The sequence below is a fragment of the Sus scrofa genome, chromosome 2 (assembly GCF_054392235.1).
Source record: "Sus scrofa isolate SSC_HxYL_T2T_F1_AM1 chromosome 2, Sscrofa_HxYL_maternal_Yorkshire_Landrace_v2.0, whole genome shotgun sequence".
Taxonomy (NCBI): domain Eukaryota; kingdom Metazoa; phylum Chordata; class Mammalia; order Artiodactyla; family Suidae; genus Sus; species Sus scrofa.
In genome coordinates this window covers 36,049,029-36,062,843 of record NC_139384.1, presented here as the reverse complement: position 1 = coordinate 36,062,843, position 13,815 = coordinate 36,049,029, and the positions used below count along the sequence as shown (strand labels likewise).

The 13,815-nt window shown below is 43.1% G+C and overlaps 1 protein-coding gene across 2 annotated transcripts in view; it reads right to left on the bottom strand.

The window, feature by feature from the left end:
• The window catches only part of LGR4 (leucine rich repeat containing G protein-coupled receptor 4), a 107,066-nt gene that overhangs the window by 60,795 nt on the left and 32,456 nt on the right, over positions 1–13,815 (bottom strand). The window contains exon 2 of one of the 2 annotated variants that reach the window (XM_085011616.1): positions 9,030–9,149. The exons of the other annotated variant lie outside the window; for it this stretch is intronic. The gene's annotated coding sequence lies outside the window, so the exon portion shown is untranslated. The remainder of the gene's footprint in view (positions 1–9,029; positions 9,150–13,815) is intronic. 2 annotated transcript variants of the gene reach the window in all.

The window sequence follows — 13,815 nt, the reverse complement described above, 5'->3', positions numbered from 1 at the left end:
GGACTTGGCTATTCAAGCCCAATTTTTTCCCTTTCTTAGTTTCTTCCTTCCTTCCTTTCTTTCCTTCTTTCCACACCAAGGAATATAGAGTTCCCAAGCCAGGGATCAGATCTGAGCCACAGTTGTGACCTTTGCTGCGGTGGCAAAGCTGGATATTTTAACCACTGTGCCAGGCCAGGGATCAAACCTGCATCCCAGCATGGCAGGGACGCCACTGATCCTGTACATGGTGGGAATATCAAGCCCAATCTTTTTACTTTTCCCTCCAAATGGAGTCTAAATCACAAATGTTTCCCCAGCATCACCAGCACCCAGCACAGTGGGTTGAAGAACCTTGGAAGTCTTCTTCCATCTTTGTCCCTGCCGTAGTACTTTCCTACTTCAGTGATACTAGCTTTCTAAAACTGACAGAAGTGGTATAAGAGAATGTTACAATGGGGAGTTCCCGTCGTGGCTCAGTGGAAATGAACCTGACTAGCATTCATGAGGACACAGCTTCCATCCCTGGCCTTGCTCAGCAGGTTAAGGATCTGGCATCGCTGTGAGCTGTGGCATAGACCTGCAACTATAGCTCCAATTCAACCCCTAGCCTGGGAGCCTCCATAGGCTGTCTGTGCAGCCCTAAAAAGACCAAAAAAAAAGGAAAAAGAAAAAAAAGAATATACCAATGGGCTATGCCAAAATTTTTTATCAAAAGAGAAGGACAGGGAGAGGGGGCAAAAGAGACATATCCATGCACATGTTTAAAAGACTTTATTTATTACACAATTACTTTTCAACAGACTTGTCCATAAGGCAACTAAGTGAGCTAAATTTCCACCTGGCTACCCTGGGCTATATCAAAATTTCTAGAAGTATATAACAGCATGACAGAGTTTTCACTTACTGTGCATAAAACATTTAAAAATAACCTGGCAAAATCATCCTACAATAATGGAATGATTTAAAGGTTAAAAACAACAAGAAAAAAAATTTTTAAATAAATCTACACTCCAGTAAATCCCTTATAATGCCCCGAATCCAAAAGGGGCCTCCCAGTAAGCACTCTTTTGCACATCCAGTAATCATCCTGGGCAAGAGAAGCTCCAATTTCCAAGACACTGAGGCATTGACCTCATTATGTTGAGGCAAGAGGAAAATTCCACATGATGAGGCAGTGTATACCCTGAAGGCCAGCTGCCAACCGTCAAGGCCTGAACCCAGGGGCAAGCTCTCTGGGGTTTCACCATCCCTGCAATACAGGCTTTGTGGGGCAATCGCTTCCCTTAACACCTTCCCAAACACACACCCCACACATTCTCCCCCTTCTCTGCTCTGATGGCCATTTTTAAAAAGGCTTATAAAACGTATTCTATCCTTAAGGGAATGACTCAAAATTGTAACTGGGATGACAATCATTTCTGTTGACTATGAGACAACAGACATTGATAATGACGGTTTATAAAAGGAAATTCAAGATATTCCCTTGGGAATGACTTACATCTCATTAAAGTCGCTAATGATGTATTCAAAACAGAAGCTAGGCCATCAAACCTGAGGTGATCCTGGATCTTTGGAAGCAGAGATTCTCAAATCTGGTTTTGTAATACTTGCGGATAGCTCCCTTTGTGACAAGTCCCCGAGTACTAAAAAGTTTGGAACACAAAAACCTTCAATTTGCTTTTAATTTTTGCAATCATTATGGGTCCTGTGGTCCTTTGCTTTTAACTTTTGCAATCAGTATGGGTCCTGTGGTCCTTTGTTTCTTACCCTGGACAGAAAATAGTAGGCTATCCTGAAATGTGTTTATTAAAAAGAGAGAGACAGACGCATACACTAAGAAACACATTCCAAAACACTTTCAGTTATTGCTTTAGAAATATTCATCTAAAAAAATCTCTCAATTCTGCAGCTGACTTGATGTTTTGTTGAAACAGTTACTCAGCTGGAAAGCAAAGAATAAATAATGTCTTAGAAAATAAATTCCTATAAGGAGGAGGATATTTAACCCCCCACCCCCGCCAGCTCCCAGTGAAACCAGGTACACACTTCTGACTCATCTGTGCAAGAGTGCTTACACACACACACACACACACACAGAATCTCCATAAAGAGCTTAATGATAATTAAAGAATGTAAAGATTAGGAGGCCGATTCATATACCAATAAGGAGGATGATAACATACTCCAGCCTGCCTTGGATAATCCCAGTTTACATCTATTTTTGGAGCATAATTATTAATAGTGCTCCTTTTCATTTTCAAAGGTATGGTCCATTGGATGATAAATAAAATCATCATCCCACTAACAGCTGTGGGTATGACTGAATAGTGTTGGATAAGCTGTAATGAGAAGAAGTGGAAATCTTAGTTTGGATTACCTTGGGGAAGCCTTACATAAAAGGCTAATTCCTCATCTGCATAATATTCTGATGATAATAATATGGAAAACATCTTATTGAGCATTTGCGGTATTTGTAAGTATCACTTTGATCCATTTCCTGTTCCTCCACCTAGACCTTACACCCTATTAGGGCAGGGTCTGTGTTTTGCTCACTACTGTATCCCAAGCCTCTTGCACAATGCATGGTCACAATCGAATGAATGACAGGCTGGACCTACATTAAATGGCTAAATGCTTTCACGGTCATGTAACAGGTACTTAGCATTTCCCCCCAATGAGAAATTTTTTAAAAGGCTTAATTTCCCAACCATCTAAAGATAGTCAAAGGCCTGGCTGCAGAAGGAAAAAAAAAGAAAAAAGAAAAAAAAGACAGGGCATATAAAAGAGCCTCATCTTTACAACTGACACCTGATCTGCTTCTGGGATAGACATCAAGAACATATTTCCTCTGCACAGCAAAGAGCATTAATGACAGATTTCCTCCCAAAATTTACCACTGTCACCAAAAAATAACTTTACATGCAAACACATTTGGGAAAAAGCAAGAAAGACAGCAAAGCTTTCATTTAAATACAAGTCCCTGGATTTAAAAATTGCCTGGGAGGAATGATATAAAATTGGATTTCAGTAAAACTAATTTTTCTTCCTCAAAATTTCAAAATACAGGCTTGGTCCTATAAATAGCATCTCACAGAACCGCTGAACTAGAAAGCAGAGTGGTTAAAAGTTGCTTCCAGAAGCCTAACCAAGAGCCCTGAGTTTGAACACAGCTCTGCTCATTCATCAGCAGTATAACCCTGAGAAAGTCCCTTAATTTTTTGGTGCCTCAGTTTCTTCAGGGGTAAACGGGGAAAACACTTCTGACTTCAGAACATCGCTGTATGGATTAGATGATGTACCTTCTAGCCAGAGCCCAGCACAGTTCCTAGCCCACAGCAAACAGTCAAAGTCAACTTATTATTTTTACTATTATCATCATTCCCCATCACCACCTAACCTAACTATCTCATGTTAATAATGAGGTAACTGAGGCCCAGAGGGGCTAAAACTTCAATCAAAGAACCTAGATCAGAATCACAAAGATAAATCCCAGTTTGAGGTTCTTTCTTTCTACTACCCTAAACTGGAGCCATGTGGCAGTAATACTTTAGCAATATGCTTTGGAACCTGGGAAAATAATTTCTCCTAGAAACAACATGTTAAACGGTGCTCAGACTCTGAAGTTAATGAGTCGGAGCAGGCTGAACCCCTCAACTGTAGCTCAACTGATGGGCAAGTGCTACAACCACACCATGGAAAGAAAGAAACCAGTGCTACCTGTACTCAAGGAAGTAAATGCATGAGAAGTCTCTAGTGGCTTGTGAGGAATGCTGGTCCTTGAAGAATTACTACGTTTAAAAAATGAGGCAAAATTGTAAAATGGAATTCTGATGGAAAAGGTGTTGATGTCTTGATGATTGATGGTGTTCAGTCCTACTTAAGGAACCCACAGCTTTTGTTGCTATTCAACAAATCTTTATTGGCTTGATGAAAAAAAGATTCCCTCTGATCTTGGGGAGTGGGGGGCTGGGGTGGGGTGGGGATGGAAAGCAGCTGTATGCAAGCCAGGTGAAAAAGTGGAGAGAGGGCAGGGCCTCTGAAGCTAAAAAGGAACAACCTGGGTGAAGGACACGGAGTCGTTCAGAAAACAGCAAGTACACTGGCCTGGCTGGGATGTGGAGTTTACAGGTCAGGGGCAAACCCAGAAAGATAACATAGGTTCAGATTTCAGAGAGCTCTGAAAGCCCATAGAATAAAAAATTTGAGGACACAAGAAGCTCTGGACGTTTTTTTGAAGGGAACATTAAGAAGGCTGCTTTGCAAAGAAATGCTGGTGGATGGGCATGATTTTTACCGTCTCTCCACCTTTACAGACACCTTTGTTGAAATTACACAGTGGCACTCATCCAAATGACCATACCTTTGAAAGTGAAAAGGAGCACGATTAATAATTATGCTCCTTTACTGACATTACACACGCACTGACATCACTGGTCCAGGCTGAGTGATGTCAGAAGCAGCATCCATGAAACGGATTGCCACGGATACCATAAGAATGCAATGAGGTTATGATTCAGGGAGCTACACAGTATTCCCTTTCTCAGAGCCCTTGGGGAAAAGTTCTCTCTGACCTCAATTCCAAGAGCAGCTGTGTGTCCTCCTGCACAATGTGTCCTTTTCATGGTGTAGACAATGGGGAATCCCAGAAGTGCGCTCTCTCCCTCTTCCTACCAGCTACGAAGATGCTCTGAACCCAAACTGTAATTCCCCACCCCCGCCTCCGCTCACAAATGTACAGACCTTAGGTGAGAAGCTTCAGTAAATCCCTGTGGTCAGTTGATCTCTTCGGGCCCTAACGTGGGGTGGGGGCCAGCCTCAGTCTTCTAACCGCTCCTTTTGTATTTCATCTTAAGCATTTTTTGTAAAAGCGACCTTGAATTCTTTTCAAAATAAGGAGGATGACACTAGTATTTTTGTGGGCACTCCCTCTGTGTCTGACACACAGAAGCCAACAAAGGCACCAGCCTGTTTGGGTGGTTGTCTAAGAGGGTGATGGTAGAAACAAGAAAGCTGAGGTGGAAAGACACAACCGCACAGGGGCCAGCGAGGAAAACGGAAATAAGAGCCCCCTTAGGGGCAGAACCGGCAGAACATCATGATCAGAGGTTGAGGGAAAAGCAAAGTTGAACCGCCAAGATGGTTTTCTTACTCACAGATCTGGAAGGCAGGGGTGCTGGCATCAGGTGAGGACATGACAGGAGGGCAGAGTGTATTGGCTCTGACAGGTATGAGGTGCTATGTATCAGATGGCAAGAAATTCCAGCCTAGAACTGAGGCACAGGTCAGGGAGAATGAAAACTCCAGAGTGGGTGGCACCACCCACAGAGGACATGTAGAAAGAGAAAGGAAATGGCTGAGAAAAAAAAAAAAAAAAGGTTGAGAAGTAACTGAATTTGAGGAACAGAAAGAGGAAGGGAAGGATCAGGAAGGGGAGGGAAGAATCTGAAAGAAAAGCTTCAAAGAGATCAAGGGATACACCGTCCAATGCCGTCACGTAATCAGGAACTAGATTCGCCACAGGATTTGGTAATTAGATCATTTGTCAATAGGTTTATCATTGCATGAATCTCACATATACTCACCATGACTAGGATTTTTTTCTTTTTCTTATTTTGGCTCCAGGAATAGAACAAAGAAAAGGAGAGAATTTCCTGAGGTAACTGGGCAAGATTTAAAAGAGCAAAGAAAAAGAAACACTTGGTTTAAAGAGGATGTGTGTAAACATGTGAGAAAGAGACCGCCTGAGGTGGAACTGACTGGGCTGGGATGCTGAGCTCCAGAAAGGGGCCCTGCCGTGTGACCATCCTCCTGTTGGGACAGAAGGGGCAGGACGGAGGGTTCCCCCAGCAGAGAGCTATGGGGTTCCCGGGAGGCCACACTTGCTAAGGGCGCAGGGTGTAGCCAGGGCCCCAGACGTCCATGACTACTCCATTCTCTTGAGTCCAGGAGCACGGACTCCAGGCTCACCCTCACACTGAAAGTGTTCCTTTCACTCCAACTGCACATCACAATGACAGTTTTTTGGGTTTTTTTTTTATTCCTAATGTGTTTTCCCAGCTCTTTCTCAGCTGCAGTAATTAATTCAAATACACCATCACTTAAGTGCCAATCAAAGCTCCATCAAGCTCTAAGAACAATAGTGTGCTTATATGCACAGTCTATTAATTTAAATTACCAGGTGAGTCACTACATGCCAACAATTAAGCAATGACACACACACAGATTATATTCCACGTTAAAGTAGCCAAGCTGGAAATCTCAGAGAACGAACTGTCCCGGATGGCTGGGTTTTCCAGATAGCTGAGGGTTTGCCCTGGCATGGGGGCAGGGCAGTGATGGTGATGCCTGCAAATAACTTCTGATGACGACTCTTTTTTAAAAATGTTCTTTGCACTTCTCTGCTTTCTAAAACACCACATCTGAGATATAATTTAACTGTCTCATGGGCTTCCATAATAAGGACACACTCCTGTGATAAACCACCAGACACAAAAGCATATGCATTTCTCTAGTTCACCTCCAGCCTGTTGCTCCCCCACCCTTTTCCAGGCCCATCCCCATCTCTCCACGACCACTGCAGCAGCCTCCAGTCTGGTCTCCCTGTCTCCATGTTTCTCCCTCTCCAACTCAACCTGCTACTTCATGGCCAAAGAAACCTCTTTAAAATAAGAAACAGCTCATGCAAACTCTATTTGCTCTCCATCTATTTGTTCTTCTGCCTGGCTTGTCCCTGTGCTCCACCCCAAACCTCATCCCAAACCATTTATTGCCTAGCCCCGGTTCACACAAACTCCTTGCTGTCTTCTGGCAGCCTGTACCAGCTCTTAGGACAGGCTCATGCTCACCTTCTGGGTTCATCTCTCTCTCTCTCTCTTTTTTTTTTTTTTTCATATGGAAGTTCCCAGGCTGGGGGTCAAATTGGAACTGCAGCTGCTGGCCTACACCACAGCCACAGCAACATGATCCGAATGGCATCTGTGACCTATGCTGCAGCTTACGGCTACGCCAGATCCTTAACCCACTGAATGAGGCCAAGGATGGAACCTGAATCCTCATGGATGCTAGTCAGGTTCTTAACCTGCTAAGCCACAATGGGAACTCCTCTCTCCTTTCTGGGTTCATTTCAAATGTCAACCCTTAGCCACATGACAGTGGCTCTCAGTTAACTCTTATCTCCTCACCTGGTTTATTTCCTCTTTCTAGTTCTTATCATTTGAATTCTTGTTATTTTTTCATTTATTTTTAAAACTCTCACACAGCACTTACTGTAAGGCAGCCCCAGTCATTCAACCAGGGGTCCTCAAAGCATGGGCCAGCATTACCTGAGAATCCAACAGATAGGCACATTCTTGGGTCCTACTCCAGACCTCTAACCAGACACTCTGGGGGTGTTAACAAGCTCTTTGGGTGATTTGGATGCCGTGCAAACATGAGAGCCACCGCAGTACATTATATGACATTGCCTCCTTAAGTGTTAATTGTCTTCCCTACAAGAAAAGAGCATTTACAAGGGCAAAGATCTAGTTTGTCTGGTTCACCACTGGTTTTCTGAATCCTGCTCCAGGACCTAACACATTGTAGGTGTTTGGGAGGGAGGGGGCTTCTCATTCCATAATAAACATGCAGGCTACTGAACTAAAACTATGCAAACTTCTCAGATGTTAAGATGCTGATTGCTAGTCAGTCCTCCAAAGACACCACTGAGCTTAGGTCCCTGTCCTTCTGCTTCCTTCTTAAGCCTTCGGTCACTATATTTTCCCGCATATTTCTTAGCCCTCAGAATAAAACCAGCCAAGATGACCAGTCTTTAGAGCACTCCAGCCTCAGGGTACTATTGTATTATTCTGTCAGTAGAGCATAATGGGTAAAAGCTGCTTTTGCAACAAGGCTGCCTAGGTTCAAATTCAGGCTCTATCACAGATTAGGTGTAAGAACTTTAACAAATTGATCAAGTTCTGTGCTTGGGCTTCCTCATCTAAAAAAATAATGAATAATGGCACCTACCTCAGAAGATTACTGGGAGAAGTAAATCAGGCAATATATGTAAAGTGCTAAGATCATATCTGTCATTCGAAAAGCCCTCCATACACAGTGGCTGTTATAAATCACACCCAAATGGTTATTAGCCCTCCGTCTTTGGGAAACTCTTGACCATGGTAGTTCAGGACCAAAATTGGAGTCTATACAGCAGAGCACTGCCACTATCTTGCAGGCAAAAAATAAAAAGGCACTCTATATACTAGAATCACTGATCCTACTTAAGATAGGCTATTGTTACAGTCCCTAAATACGTCTCCCACACCACCTTTTCCACCTCCATACCTTCTCTCTGGAGCCCCCATCTTTGACCTTACTTTCAAAATGCTCAGAAACACAACAAGTCCAGCTGTTCCCTGGTGTCTGCAGGGATTGGTTCCAGGACCCCGGTGGACACCAGAATCTGCAGATGTTCAAGTCCCAGAATAAGGGCCCCCTTGCATCTGTGGATTCGACCAACTGTGATTGCAAACATAACACATGGTCTGCAGTTGGTAGAATCCATGAATTTGGGACCTGAGGATGCGGAGGGCCAAATGTATTGGCTTTAAAACTTAGACATTTTCTGGAAGACCACTGCAATTGAATGTAACTCCCTGAGGAGGCAGAACCACAGAAGATGGAATGCGGGGAACTGGCTGATCTACTCTAGACAAAAGCGTTTCCCAGAGAAAAAGGATCCTGCATGAGCAGCCCATTTCTGCTCTTTGGATGATATAAACAGAGGAAAATGAAAAAAAAACAGAAAACCTGGGAGAGTAACTGGCATGCGTCACAGGAGTCTTAGATATACACAGACCTTACAGACAGCAGCAAGTATCTTAGTCACAGGGACTAGCCAAGAGCATCATTCAACAGAACCCTTACAAGCCAGCACCCTTGCTTAAGAACTTGCAGAGGCTCCCCCATTTCTCATGGTGCTAAACTCCTCTCCCCTCTCCGGGTTGGGATACGCTATCAGCTAACCCCATCTTCATCTTCTTTTTTTCCCAAGCTTTACCTACACTCACCTGCTCTATGTCCTCCTCCAGACCCCCTGAGGCCCATGTTCTCCCTGCCACCAAGGACTAAGGCTTCCACTTTCATTCATGTGGGGCACTGCTCCTCAAGACGTGGGGCCAGTGTGTAATCTGCAAACAAGACACAGTGAGACCACAGAGATAATGAAAGCTCACCTCGTAGCAACTTGACAAAGTAATTTCATGCCTTAAATCAAATAAAAACTTTAGGTTTGTATTTTTCCACTTGTTTTCACTTTATTTCTCCAAAAATCAATTGCCATTATATTTTACAAAAGTATCAAGCCACACTGGATTAGAAATTTTAAAAAACAAAACTGGCCCATCAGCACAGACATTTTAAGGAACACTGCTCCAGACCCCTCACCAGGGGAAAGCTTTCTACACTCTTCTGCTACAACCTAATCTAATTTTCTTCAAAGTAGCCTCTAAAATATCCTCCCCCTGAACAGTGCCACTCCATATGGACCTTCTTCCCCAAGTTTGTACCCATCATCATTTCAGCTGCTGAAAACTGTAAGAAACTAAACAGGAAGGCAAAAACAAATCTTTTGCAAATGCCTTGCACAAAGGAGCCCTGTTTTATCTGCTTGATGCTTCTCTGCACCCATTGCACAGCAGCGAGGCAGCACAGGGCAGTGGTTCCGCCCTTAGGCCAACACCAGAGTTCAAAATGGAACCCAATCCCCAAGGACCATGGCCAAACACTGACCATGTGGCCTAAGCCAAGCCCCTTGACACTTCTGTGTTTCCGGTTTCTCTGCTGGGATGTGAGGCTGGCATGGTATGCAAAGCCCTCCCAATTCTAAAATTAAATGATATCTGTTTGTTCTTAGAAAGGCTCTCAAGTTCCTCATGGGCAAAGAGGGAAATAGCTGCCTGCCGCAGGACTGGCGTGTAGGAAAGCACTCTGAAGACTACAGAGGCCTCTGTGAACATAAGGATTATTACTATTATGACGCTGCACATATGAGGTGCCCCAGCAGAATGCATGAACTAATGAAAGAGCTTTCATGTGGTCTGCCTCCAAACAGAAGGAGGAAACTCTGATGAGGGGAGCTGCCAAAAACCCAGGCTCTCTGGGTCTGGAAAAGATGAGCTGGAAGGGATGAAGGAGAGCTGGAAAAGGTCTCATGGAGATCCAAGAAGACAGCAGAGACGAGAAGTAGGTACAGTGAACAGATGCTATAGATGGGAAAGGAGAAGGCAAGGAACAATTCCCAAGTGTCTAATATAGGCTGAGTGTTTACACTTGCGTCCACTTGTGACTGGCCTTAAGTACCCAAAGTAAAATAATATTTGTCCTGCTGTATAGCACAGGGAACTACATCTAGTCACTTATGATGGAACATGATGGAAGATAATGGGAGGAAAAGAACGGGTCACTTTGCTGTACAGTAGAAAATTGACAGAACACTGTAAACCAACTATAATGGAAAAAATAAAAATCATAAAAAAAAATATTTAGAGGAGAAACCCACAGTCTTTTCATTATATTGAACTGCCAGGCAGGGTATATCATAAACTATAACATAAAAGGACACTGTAGGAGTTCCCTGATGGTGCAGTGGGTTAAGGATCTGGTGTTATCATTGCTGTGGTACAGGTTTGATCCCTTCCCAAAGAAGAAAGGGCACTGTGACTGCTTTAGAGCTGTAGCCTCTGACTTATTGCTGGAGATCTTGGGCAGTAGCTGGTAGACCATCTGTCAAGGACACGAGAGAAGATTCCTACTGTGGATGCAACACCCAGAATTCTGGTACCTCATGTAAGTAGAGTATTCAACCCTACCCCCTTATTCCCATATGACTGAGGAAGCCAAAGTAAGGGTGTCGATTTTTTATCTTGACATGTTGTGAATATCTATAAAACATCTATCGGGGAGGGGGCATTTAATACCAAAATAAGCCAAAAGGACATAACCTTAGAATAAAAGATGGTCCTTTCAGATGACTAAAAGACTTATTTAAAATCACAGCATTAGGAGTTCCCGTTGTGGCACATCGGTTAACAAATCCAACTAGGAATCATGAGGTTGCAGGTTCGATCCCTGCCCTTGCTCAGTGGGTTAAGGATCCAGCGTTGCCGTGAGCTGTGGTGTGGGTCACAGAAGCGGCTTGGATCCTGCACTGCTGTGGCTCTGGTGTAGGCTGGTGGCTATAGCTCCGATTCGACCCCTAGCCTGGGAACTTGCATATGCCGTGGGAGCAGCTCAAATAAATGCAGAAAGACAAAAATAAAATAAAATAAAATAAAATAAAATAAAATCACAGCATTACCCCCAGTTTTCAGACTTCACCACGCAATTTGTCATACCAGCAGGTGGGAACCAGCACGGTTACAACAGACAACTTTTTTGACTACTTACAATTTTTAAACTCGAAGATTATAATGCTACAACCAGACACAAAGTCTTTTAGTTTCTCTTAAAGGCTCAAATTCTAATAACAGTATTATTCTTCTTAGATAACATTTTTTGGACCAAATACTACTTCCATTAATCAACACTACTTTCAATGACAAAAAGAACCAGGCCCTGTGCAAGTAATCCACATACCTTATCCTCATGACAGTCATAAGAGGGAGGTACCATTGCTTTGTCCAGTGTACAAGACTGGCAATGGAATTACCCAAAACTGTCCAGCCAGGATTTGAACACCCAGACAGCATATCCTCAAACCCTGTCTCCATAATTACTACACCACAATGCTTAAACACAGACAGACACAAACACACAATCACCCTGAAACTAACACAATATTGTAAATCAACTGTACTTCGATTTAAAAAAAATTGGGGGGGTTCCCATTGTGGCTCAGCAGTGGTAACAAACCCAACTAGGATCCATGAGAATGTGGGTTTGATCCATGGCCTTGCTCAGTGGGTTAAGGATCCTGCGTTGCCATGAGCTGTGGTGTAGATTGCATATGCAGCTCAGATCTGACGTTGCTTCGGATGTGGCATAGGCAGCTAAAGCACTGATTGGACCCCTAGCCTGGGAACTTCTATATGCTGAGGGTGTGCAGGCCTTAAAAATAAATATAAAAAAGATAAATAAATAATTTTTTTTTCTTTTTTTCTTTTTTTTGTCTTTTTGCTATTTCTTTGGGCCGCTCCAGCGGCACATGGAGGTTCCCAGGCTAGGGGTCGAATCGGAGCTGTAGCTGCCGGCCTACACCAGAGCCACAGCAACGCGGGATCCGAGCCGTGTCTGCAACCTACACCACAGTTCACGGCAACGCTGGATCGTTAACCCACTGAGCAAGGGCAGGGACCGAACCCGCAACCTCATGGTTCCTAGTCGGATTCGTTAACCACTGCGCCACGACGGGAACTCCAAATTTTTTTTCTTAACACACACACATACAACTGTCAGGCACTAACAAATTATTTTAAGAAATGGTCTAAAACCATTTACTTATCCAGGAAATTTGTCCTATAGGAATGAGAGTGTCCTTTGGTTTGGTGGAAAGTGAAGCCACTCCTATAATTAAAACATGTATTGCATTTTCCATCATAGTTTTTCATCATATATATCCAGGGGGAAAAAAGAGAGAGAAAAATCTCAGGAAAATAAATCATGAGAGCAGTAAAGATATTTTCTAAGAGCCCTACAATTTTCATAATTACAGTTTACAACGTGGTAGTGAAAATCGCTAGAGGAACGTCTGCCCTTGTCACAGGTGTTAACTTAATATTGTTTGCTCATAATGTTGTCATGCAACTATTACATATTTGCAAGTAACTCCAGGCCTTAAATATCATGTGTTTCCAATCCTGTATCTGTAAGAAGGGCCCCCCAATTGGGTGGGCACTGTCACCAGGAGAAGGGGGTGGGTGGGTGAGGGTGATGAAAGGAGGTTGAGGGGGGTGAAAGGCGGGTGACACTAAAAAAAATCTGGCACATATCTGCCTGTTTGGTTGGGTTATAACTAGTTTTAATTTCAAATAATCCCCCCCCATTTTATTTCAGTTCTTCTGTTGTTTCCACCCAATACTTAGATAGCAACATGAGCCTAAAAAGTTGGGATGGGTCTAAAATTGGGGGGATGGCAAGGCTGAAATGCTTGGCCCAGAGTGCAAACTGCCACTTATGTGGCTGAGCCAGGACAACCAATGTAAACACATAAGCTTGTCCAAATATACACACACTCATTTTTATTTTAAAACTGATTTTGCATCTTAGTAATTTCTTCCTTAAAAATAGCCAAGGAACTCTACTGTTTTGGGCAATTTTTTTAATAAATTGCTATTGTGAAAAGAAATCATAATTATCTATGCGTGGTAGATAGAACCATGACACACAGCTATTTTCTAGTGTTGAAAAAATGTTCCAAGAGGTACCTCAGAGTAATCACTCAAACCAATGTATCTCCATAACGTGTACTTTTTACAAAGTGCTTTATAAATAGTGAGTTAAAATCCGAAGAGTGTTTTTACTGAATGCCACCTGGTCAGGTATTTCCTGCAAGAACAGGACTAAATCTATCCTTCCAATCCTCGTCATGCCAGTCATAGAAAGAAGACGGTTCTCATTCTAAAGTCTGTATAGATTCTTACCTGACTCTCATTACCTGACTTGTGTGTGTGTGTGTGTATGTTTATGCAAAAACAAGCCACAGAGATGATCTAATTCAAGCTGCCTCCAACCCCACTGCCAGCCTCAGAATTTGTATTGATAAACAAATCTCAGGCCCAATATGGGGTATTTTCTTTTTTCAAAGCTACACAATCAAAATCAAGACCAGAATCTAGGTCTCCACCTTTCCTATGTTCC